This window comes from Syngnathus floridae, unplaced genomic scaffold, assembly GCF_059516105.1.
Source record: "Syngnathus floridae isolate MCC-2025c unplaced genomic scaffold, RoL_Sflo_1.0 HiC_scaffold_199, whole genome shotgun sequence".
In the NCBI taxonomy this organism is placed as follows: Eukaryota; Metazoa; Chordata; class Actinopteri; order Syngnathiformes; family Syngnathidae; genus Syngnathus; species Syngnathus floridae.
In genome coordinates this window covers 32501-43145 of record NW_028284197.1, presented here as the reverse complement: position 1 = coordinate 43145, position 10645 = coordinate 32501, and positions in this window count along the sequence as shown.

The window sequence follows — 10645 nt, the reverse complement described above, 5'->3', positions numbered from 1 at the left end:
ATGGCACTTAGAAAATATTCGCTCAAGTTGGCAGGACTTCCAGAGCAAGAGGCCGAATTTTCACTCGTTCGGGCCGACTCGGGGAACCAGCCGAGTCGGACACGTTACGGCCGAACACCCGTTGGCACTTAGAAAATATTCGCCAAAGTTCGTCGGACTTCCAGAGCAAGAGGCCGAATTTTCGCTCGTTCGGGCCGACTCGGGGAACCAGCCGAGTCGGACACTTTTCCGGGCAAGCCCCGATGGCACTTAGAAAATATTCGCTCAAGTTGGCAGGACTTCCAGAGCAAGAGGCCGAATTTTCGCTCGTTCGGGCCGACTCGGGGAACCAGCCGAGTCGGACACTTTTCCGGGCAAGACCCGATGGCACTTAGAAAATATTCGCTCAAGTTGGCGGGACTTCCAGAGCGAGAGGCCGAATTTTCGCTCGTTCGGGCCGACTCGGGGAACCAGCCGAGTCGGACACTTTTCCGGGCAAGACCCGATGGCACTTAGAAAATATTCGCTCAAGTTGGCAGGACTTCCAGAGCAAGAGGCCGAATTTTCGCTCGTTCGGGCCGACTCGGGGAACCAGCCGAGTCGGACACGTTACGGCCGAACAGCCGTTGGCACTTTGAAAATATTCGCTCAAGTTGGCAGGACTTCCAGAGCAAGAGGCCGAATTTTCACTCGTTCGGGCCGACTCGGGGAACCAGCCGAGTCGGACACGTTACGGCCGAACAGCCGTTGGCACTTTGAAAATATTCGCTCAAGTTGGCAGGACTTCCAGAGCAAGAGGCCGAATTTTCACTCGTTCGGGCCGACTCGGGGAACCAGCCGAGTCGGACACGTTACGGCCGAACACCCGTTGGCACTTAGAAAATATTCGCTCAAGTTGGCAGATCTTCCAGAGCAAGAGGCCGAATTTTCGCTCGTTCGGGCCGACCGGAGGAACCAGCCGAGTCGGACACATTACGGTGTAACACCCGTTGGCACTTAGAAAATATTCGCCAAAGTTCGTTGGACCTCCAGGCGAAGAGGCCGAATTTTCGCTCCTTCGGGCCGACTCGGGGAACCAGCCGAGTCGGACACATTACGGCCGAACACCCGTTGGCACTTAGAAAATATTCGCCCAAGTCGGCCGGACTTCCAGGCGAAGAGGCCGAATTTTCGCTCGTTCGGGCCGACCGGAGGAACCAGCCGAGTCGGACACATTACGGTGTAACACCCGTTGGCACTTAGAAAATATTCGCCAAAGTTCGTCGGACCTCCAGAGCAAGAGGCCGAATTTTCACTTTTTCTGGCCGACCGGAGGAACCAGCCGCGTCGGACACATTACGGTGTAACACCCGTTGGCACTTAGAAAATATTCGCCAAAGTTCGTCGGACCTCCAGAGCGAGAGGCCGAATTTTCACTTTTTCTGGCCGACCGGAGAACCAGCCGAGGCGGACACATCGCGCCGCTTTTGCCGTTGGCATATTCGAAACTTCCAGAATCGGCTTTTTCGCCGTCGCTGTCCGGCCTGGGCACCATCGTGGCTCGGACACGTCGTGTGCCAGCGTCCGCTGGCACTTAGAAAATTTTTCAAAATAAAAATAAACAGTCCTGCACATACGTGCCCACTATATTTTGCGAAAGGGGAGTAAACCGTCGATGAGTACGCTGACTAGTGGGACCAACCATCGCGCTCTGGCGCACCTGAAGACCAAAGTTGGTACTGCACCCTACCCCTGGTACCCAAACGGGGTAGAGGCCGATTTTTCGCTTTTGGCGGCCGACCTAGGGAACCAGAAGAGGCGGACACTTTTCCGAGCAAGTGCCGATGGCACTTCCAGAGCGAGAGGCCGAATAATCGTAATTTGTGGCCGACTTGGGAACCAGCGAATGCGGATAGGAAGTGGAGCGGGTCCCGCCGGCTGGTCCGCGGGCCAATTGCGGTCCCGCGAGTTAGCGATCGCGGTCCGGAATTCTAGCCGACTTGGGAACCAGCGAAGGCGGATAGGAAGTCAAGCGGGTCCCGCTGGCTGGTCCGCGGGCCATTTAGGGTCCCGCGAGTTAGCGATCGCGGTCCGGAATTCTAGCCGACTTGGGAACCAGCGAAGGCGGATAGGAAGTGGAGCGGGTCCCGCCGGCTGGTCCGCGGGCCAATTGCGGTCCCGCGAGTTAGCGATCGCGGTCCGGAATTCTAGCCGACTTGGGAACCAGCGAAGGCGGATAGGAAGTCAAGCGGGTCCCGCTGGCTGGTCCGCGGGCCATTTAGGGTCCCGCGAGTTAGCGATCGCGGTCCGGAATTCTAGCCGACTTGGGAACCAGCGAAGGCGGATGGGAAGTCAAGTGGGTCCCGCCGGCTGGTCCGCGGGCCAATTGCGGTCCCGCGAGTTAGCGATCGCGGTCCGGAATTCTAGCCGACTTGGGAACCAGCGAAGGCGGATGGGTGGTCACCGAGGTCCCGCCGGCTGGTCCGCGGGCCATTTAGGGTCCCGCGAGTTACCGGTCGCGGCCCGGAATTCTAGCCGACTTGGGAACCAGCGAAGGCGGATAGGAAGTCAAGTGGGTCCCGCCGGCTGGTCCGCGGGCCATTTAGGGTCCCGCGAGTTAGCGATCGCGGTCCGGAATTCTAGCCGACTTGGGAACCAGCGAAGGCGGATGGGTGGTCACCGAGGTCCCGCCGGCTGGTCCGCGGGCCATTTAGGGTCCCGCGAGTTACCGATCGCGGTCCGGAATTCTAGCCGGCCAGGGACCACCGCAAGGCGGATGGGTGGTCACCGAGGTCCCGCCGGCTGGTCCGCGGGCCATTTAGGGTCCCGCGAGTTACCGATCGCGGTCCGGAATTCTAGCCGGCCGGGGACCACCGCGAGGCGGATGGGTCTTCACCGAGGTCCCGCCGGCTGGTCCGCGGGCCATTTAGGGTCCCGCGAGTTACCGATCGCGGCCCGGAATTCTAGCCGGCCGGGGACCACCGCGAGGCGGATGGGTCTTCACCGAGGTCCCGCCGGCTGGTCCGCGGGCCATTTAGGGTCCCGCGAGGTACCGATCGCGGTCCGGAATTCTACCCGGCCGGGGACCACCGCGAGGCGGATGGGTCTTCACCGAGGTCCCGCCGGCTGGTCCGCGGGCCATTTAGGGTCCCGCGAGAGGTACCGATCGCGGTCCGGAATTCTACCCGGCCGGGGACCACCGCGAGGCGGATGGGTCTTCACCGAGGTCCCGCCGGCTGGTCCGCGGGCCATTTAGGGTCCCGCGAATTAGCGATCGCGGTCCGGAATTCTAGCCGGCCAGGGACCACCGCGAGGCGGATGGGTGGTCACCGAGGTCCCGCCGGATGGTCCGCGGGCCATTTAGGGTCCCGCGAATTACCGATCGCGGTCCGGAATTCTAGCCGGCCAGGGACCACCGCGAGGCGGATGGGTGGTCACCGAGGTCCCGCCGGCTGGTCCGCGGGCCATTTAGGGTCCCGCGAGTTTGCGATCGCGGTCCGGAATTCTAGCCGGCCAGGGACCACCGCGAGGCGGATGGGTGGTCACCGAGGTCCCGCCGGCTGGTCCGCGGGCCATTTAGGGTCCCGCGAATTAGCGATCGCGGTCCGGAATTCTAGCCGGCCGGGGACCACCGCGAGGCGGATGGGTGGTCACCGACGTCCCGCCGGCTGGTCCGCGGGCCATTTAGGGTCCCGCGAGTTAGCGATCGCGGTCCGGAATTCTAGCCGGCCCGGAGCCACCCAGAGGCCGTGCACACGCGCCGGGTGGCCGGAAATACCTCCAGCCGAGCGGACATGCACTTTATAAGCACCTTGGACGAGATGGCTGAGCCTTACTCGACTTCCAGCACTTCTAAGCGTTCTCCACGGCCCGCTGTGCTTCCAGAAGACCTCCAGCCGGTCCTCATGGTGCTTTCCTCCTCACTCTCCCAGCCGAACGAGGCTTCCAGAGCCCCGGTTAAGCATTTTACGCGGCCCGCCGAGCCTCCACAGCACTTCCAGCCGGTTCTCCGGCTGCTTTCCTCCTCACTCTATAAGTCGACCCAGGCTTCCAGCACCCCGGCTAAACGTTTTACGCGGCCCGCTGAGCTTCCAGAGCACCGGCTAAGCGTTTTACGCGGCCCGCTGAGCTTCCACAGCACCTCCAGCCGGATCTCCGGGTGCTCCCATCCTCACTGTTTAAGCCGAACGAGGCTTCCAGAGCCCCGGCTAAGCGTTTTACGCGGCCCGCTGAGCTTCCGGAGCACCTCCAGCCGGTTCCACGGGTGCTTTCCTCCTCATTCTTGACGCCCGAGGAGGCTTCCAGCACTCCGGCTAAGCGTTTTACGCGGCCCGCTGAGCTTCCAGAGCACCTCCAGCCGGTTCCACGGCTGCTTTCCTCCTCACTTAATAAGCCGCCCGAGGCTTCCAGAGCCCCGGCTAAACGTTTTGCGCGGCCCGCTGAACTTCCAGAGCACCTCCAGCCGGTTCCCCGGCTGCTTTCCTCCTCACTTTCTAAGCCGCCCGAGGCTTCCAGAGCCCCGGCAAAGCGTTCTCCGCGTCCCGGTGATCTTCCCGGAGGTCGTAACGGGGAATTACCTCCCTCTAGCGGACACGGCGGGTAAATACGCCAGCTCTCGCACTTAGCGCACACTCGCGTTGCTGCGCGTCTGATGGCACTTTGAGTAGCCAAAATGCGGGAGTAACTGTCACTCTCTTAAGGTAGGCTCACTTGAGATTTTTTTGAACGGTTCGTGGATAAATATATGATATATACTACATATGATCGCATTTATAGTCAAATCATATCAAAATGTCATTCTCCGGGTGCTTTCCTCCTCACTCTTGACGCCCGAGGAGGCTTCCAGAGCCTCGGCTAAGCGTTTTACGCGGCCCGCTGAGCTCCCACCGCACCTCCAGCCGGTTCTCATGAGGCTTTCCGCCTCATTTTCTAAGCCGAAGGAGGCTTCCACAGCCCCGGCTAAGCGTTTTGCGCGGCCCGCTGAACTTCCAGAGCACCTCCAGCCGGTTCCCCGAGTGCTTTCCGCCTCACTTTCTAAGCCGCCCGAGGCTTCCAGAGCCCCGGCTAAGCGTTCTCCGCGTCCCGCTGATCTTCCCGGAGCTTGTAACGGGGAAATACCTCCCTCTAGCGGACACGGCGGGTAAATACGCCAGCTCTCGCACTTAGCGCACACTCGCGTTGCTGCGCGTCCGGTGGCACTTTGAGCGGCCAAACGGCGGGAGTAACTGTCACTCTCTTAAGGTAGGCTCACCTGAGATTTTTTTTAACCGTCCGCGGAGGCGACCGGGACCACCGGGACAGCCGGGAGGCCGTGCGCGCGGGCCAAGTGGCCGAAAATAGCTCCAGCCCAGCGGATCTGCACTTTACAAGCTCCGCGGATGAGATCGCGGAGCATTATTCGACTTCCAGCGGCCGGTGCGCTTACGCACGCCGCCCGGAACCTCCGGGAGGCCGTGCGCATGCGCAAGTGGCCGAAAATAGCTCCTAGCCGACCGGATCTGCACTTTACAAGCTCCGCGGATGAGATCGCGGAGCTTTATCCGACTTCCAGCGGCCGGTGCGCTCGCGCACTCCACCCGGCACCTCCGGGAGGCCGTGCGCATGCGCAAGTGGCCCAAAATAGCTCCAGCCCAGCGGATCGGCTGTTTACAAGCACCGCGGATGAGATCAAGGAGCTTTATCCGACTTCCAGCGGCCGGTGCGCTCGCGCACTCCACCCGGCACCTCCGGGAGGCCGTGCGCGCGCGCCAAGTGGCCCAAAATAGCTCCAGCCCAGCGGATCTGCACTCCGCGGATGAGATCGCGGAGCTTTTTTCGACTTCCAGCGGCCGGCGCGCACGACGAGCGGACCCGGTGACGGTCCAGCTCCACCCGGTACCTCGCACGGCCCGCTTCTCCCCCCCGCGCGGACTTCCGAGCGCTCGGGGAGACGTTCGGAAGCCGCCGGTGACGTTGGAGCGGGGAAATACCTCCCTCCAGCGGACACGGCGAGTAAATACACCTTCGGCCAAACGGCGGGAGTAACTATGACTCTCTTAAGGTAGCGGCACTCGACATCTTTTTCGCGGTTCGTGGACGACCCGGCCGGTTCTCGGGGGTGCTTTTTCTCCTAACTCTCGACCCCCGAGGAGGCTTCCAGAGCCCCGGCTAAGCGTTTTACGCGGCCCGCTGAGCTTCCACAGCACCTCCAGCCGGTTCCACGGGTGCTTCCCTCCTCACTCATGACGCCCGAGGAGGCTTCCAGAGCCCCGGCTAAGCGTTTTACGCGGCCCGCTGAGCTTCCACCGCACCTCCAGCCGGTTCTCATGGGGCTTTCCTCCTAACTCTCGACCCCCGAGGAGGCTTCCAGAGCCCCGGCTAAGCGTTTTACGCGGCCCGCTGAGCTTCCACAGCACCTCCAGCCGGTTCCACGGGTGCTTCCCTCCTCACTCATGACGCCCGAGGAGGCTTCCAGAGCCCCGGCTAAGCGTTTTCCGCGGCCCGCCGAGCGTCCGGAGGAGCTCCGGCCGGTCCTCGGGGTGCTTTCTTCCCAACTATTGACGCCCGAGGAGGCTTCCAGAGCCCCGGCTAAGCGTTCTCCGCGTCCCGCTGATCTTCCCGGAGCTTGTAACGGGGAAATACCTCCCTCTAGCGGACACGGCGGGTAAATACGCCACCTCTCGCACTTAGCGCACACTCGCGTTGCTGCGCGTCCGATGGCACTCTGAGCGGCCAAACGGCGGGAGTAACTGTCACTCTCTTAAGGTAGGCTCACTTGAGATTTTTTTAACCGTCCGCGGAGGCGAGCGGGACCACCGGGACAGCCGGGAGGCCGTGCGCGCGGGCCAAGTGGCCGAAAATAGCTCCAGGCCGACCGGATCGGCTAGTTGTAAGCACCGCGGATGAGATCGCGGAGCATTATTCGACTTCCAGCGGCCCGTGCGCTTACGCACGCCGCCCGGAACCTCCGGGAGGCCGTGCGCGCGCGCAAGTGGCCGAAAATAGCTCCAAGACGACCGGATCTGCACTTTACAAGCACCGCGGATGAGATCGCGGAGCATTATTCGACTTCCAGCGGCCCGTGCGCTTTCGCACGCCGCCCGGAACCTCCGGGAGGCCGTGCGCATGCGCAAGTGGCCGAAAATAGCTCCTAGCCGACCGGATCGGCTGTTTACAAGCACCGCGGATGAGATCGCGGAGCTTTATGCGACTTCCAGCGGCCGGTGCGCTCGCGCACTCCACCCGGCACCTCCGGGAGGCCGTGCGCGCGCGCCAAGTGGCCCAAAATAGCTCCAGCCCAGCGGATCTGCACTTTACAAGCTCCGCGGATGAGATCGCGGAGCTTTATTCGACTTCCAGCGGCCGGTGCGCACGACGAGCGGACCCGGTGACGGTCCAGCTCCACCCGGTACCTCGCACGGCCCGCTTCTCCCCCACGCGCGGACTTCCGAGCGCTCGGGGAGACGTTCGGAAGCCGCCGGTGACGTTGGAGCGGGGAAATACCTCCCTCCAGCGGACACGGCGAGTAAATACACCTTCGGCCAAACGGCGGGAGTAACTATGACTCTCTTAAGGTAGCGGCACTCGACATCTTTTTCACGGTTCGTGGAGGACCCGGCCGGTTCTCGGGGGTGCTTTTTCTCCTAACTCTTGACCCCCGAGGAGGCTTCCAGAGCCCCGGCTGAGCGTTTTACGCGGCCCGCCGAGCCTCCACAGCACTTCCAGCCGGTTCTCCGGGTGCTTCACTCCTCACTCTTTAAGCCGAACGAGGCTTCCAGAGCCTCGGCTAAGCGTTTTACGCGGCCCGCTGAACTTCCACAGCACCTCCAGCCGGTTCCACGGGTGCTTTCCTCCTCACTTTATAAGCCGAACGAGGCTTCCAGAGCCCCGGCTAAGCGTTTTACGCGGCCCGCTGAACTTCCACAGCACCTCCAGCCGGTTCCACGGGTGCTTTCCTCCTCACTCTTGACGCCCGAGAAGGCTTCCAGAGCCCCGGCTAAACGTTTTACGCGGCCCGCTGAACTTCCCCAGCACCCCCAGCCGGTTCCCCGAGTGCTTTCCACCTCACTTTCTAAGCCGAACGAGGCTTCCAGAGCCCCGGCTAAGCGTTCTCCGCGTCCCGGTGATCTTCCCGGAGGTCGTAACGGGGAAATACCTCCCTCCAGCGGACACGGAGAGAAATTACACCGCCTCTCGCACAGACGCGGGTAAACGGCGGGAGTAACTATGACTCTCTTAAGGTAGCCTCACTTGACATCTCTTTAACGGTTCGTGGATAAATACATGATATATACTACATATGATCGCATTTACAGCCAAATAATATAAAATGAGCATTCGGTTATAAACATTGTATTCATCAAGTTCATAGGTGATGTTAATATTTATATATTTAATGTTTATAGGTGATGTTAATATTTATATATTTATTTTGTACATCATGTTATACGACACTTGCTATAGGATCATGATGTGATCATATCGGCGGAAGTCGGCCCGGGCTCCGGGTGAAGAGGCCGAATTCTCGCCACTCGCGGCCGACCGGGGAACCAGCAGAGGCGGACGCATCACGGCGCAAGAGCCCTTGGCACTTAGAAAAAAATTGGCAAAAGTCGAGCCGCGCTCCAGGTGAAGAGGCCGAATTCTCGCTACTCGTGGCCGACCGGGGAACCAGCAGAGGCGGACGCATCACGGCGCAAGAGCCCTTGGCACTTCGAAAAAATTGGGCAAAAGTCGCTCCGCGCTCCAGGTGAAGAGGCCGAATTCTCGCCACTCGTGGCCGACCGGGGAACCAGCAGAGGCGGACGCATCGCGGCGCGAGAGCCCTTGGCACTTAGAAAAAATTTGGCAAAAGTCGCTCCGGGCTCCAGGTGAAGAGGCCGAATTCTCGCTACTAGTGGCCGACCGGGGAACCAGCGAAGGCGGGTAAGCTTTCTATGGAGCCCCGCCGGCTGGTCCGCGGGCCGAACGTGGTCCCGTCACCTACCGACAGCGGACGCCGATCCACGCCCGGCAAGGACCACCCAGAGGCGGACACGCTCTCCGACGAGCCCCGCCGGCCGGTCCGCGGCGGGAAATGCGCCCTCTGGCGGACACGCCGTTGTAAATGAATGGGCTTTGGCACTTAGTGCATTTTCGCAAAAGTTGAGCCGCGCTCCGGGCGAAGAGGCCGAATTCTCGCTACTCGCGGCCGACCGGGGAACCAGCGAAGGCGGGTAAGCTTTCAAGAGAGCCCCGCCGGCTGGTCCGCGGGCCGAACGTGGTCCCGTAAAGTACCGACAGCGGACGCCGACCCACGCCCGGCAAGGACCACCGAGAGGCGGACACGCTCTCCGACGAGCCCCGCCGGCCGGTCCGCGGCGGGAAATGCGCCCTCTGGCGGACACGCCGTTGTAAATGAATGGGCTTTGGCACTTAGTGCATTTTCGAATAAGTTGAGCCGCGCTCCGGGCGAAGAGGCCGAATTCTCGCTACTCGTGGCCGACCGGGGAACCAGCGAAGGCGGGTAGGCTTTCAAGAGAGCCCCGCCGGCTGGTCCGCGGGCCAATTATGGTCCCGTCACCTACCTACAGCGGACGCCGACCCACGCCCGGCAGGAACCACCGAGAGGTGGACACGCTCTCCGACGAGCCCCGCCGGCCGGTCCGCGGCGGGAAATGCGCCCTCTGGCGGACACGCCGTTGTAAATGAATGGGCTTTGGCACTTAGTGCATTTTCGCAAAAGTTGAGCAGTGCTCCGGGCGAAGAGGCCGAATTCTCGCCACTCGCGGCCCACCAGGGAACCAGCGAAGGCGGGTAAGCTTTCAAGAGAGCCCCGCCGGCTGGTCCGCGGGCCAATTATGGTCCCGTAACGTACCGACAGTGGACGCCGACCCACGCCCGGCAAGGACCACCGAGAGGCGGATAACGGCGCACACCGCGAACGGCGGGTGGCGGTCGCTGGGTGGCGGTCGGCTGGTGGCGGTCGGGGGGTGGCGGTCGGGGATGGTGCTTGGGGATGGTGCTTGGGGACCGGTGGCGCCGGAGGCGCACACCGCGAACGGCTGGTGGCGGTCGGCTGGTGGCGGTCGGCTGGTGGCGGTCGGCTGGTGGCGGTCGGGGGGTGGCGGTCGGGGGGTGGCGGTCGGGGATGGTGCTTGGGGATGGTGCTTGGGACCGGTGGCGCCGGAGGCGCACACCGCGAACGGCTGGTGGCGGTCGGCTGGTGGCGGTCGGCTGGTGGCGGTCGGCTGGTGGCAGTCGGCTGGTGGCGGTCGGGGGGTGGCGGTCGGGGGGTGGCGGTCGGGGATGGTGCTTGGGGATGGTGCTTGGGACCGGTGGCGCCGGAGGCGCACACCGCGAACGGCTGGTGGCGGTCGGCTGGTGGCGGTCGGCTGGTGGCAGTCGGCTGGTGGCGGTCGGGGGGTGGCGGTCGGGGGGTGGCGGTCGGGGGGTGGCGCTTGGGGATGGTGGCGGTCGCCTTGTGGCGGTCGGGGGGTGGCGGTCGGGGGGTGGCGCTTGGGGATGGTGGCGGTCGCCTTGTGGCGGTCGGGGGGTGGCGGTCGGGGGTGGCGCTTGGGGATGGTGGCGGTCGCCTTGTGGCGGTCGCCTTGTGGCGGTCGCCTTGTGGCGGTCGGGGGGTGGCGGTCGGGGGGTGGCGCTTGGGGATGGTGGCGGTCGCCTTGTGGCGGTCGGGGGGTGGCGGTCGGGGGGTGGCGGTCGGGGGGTG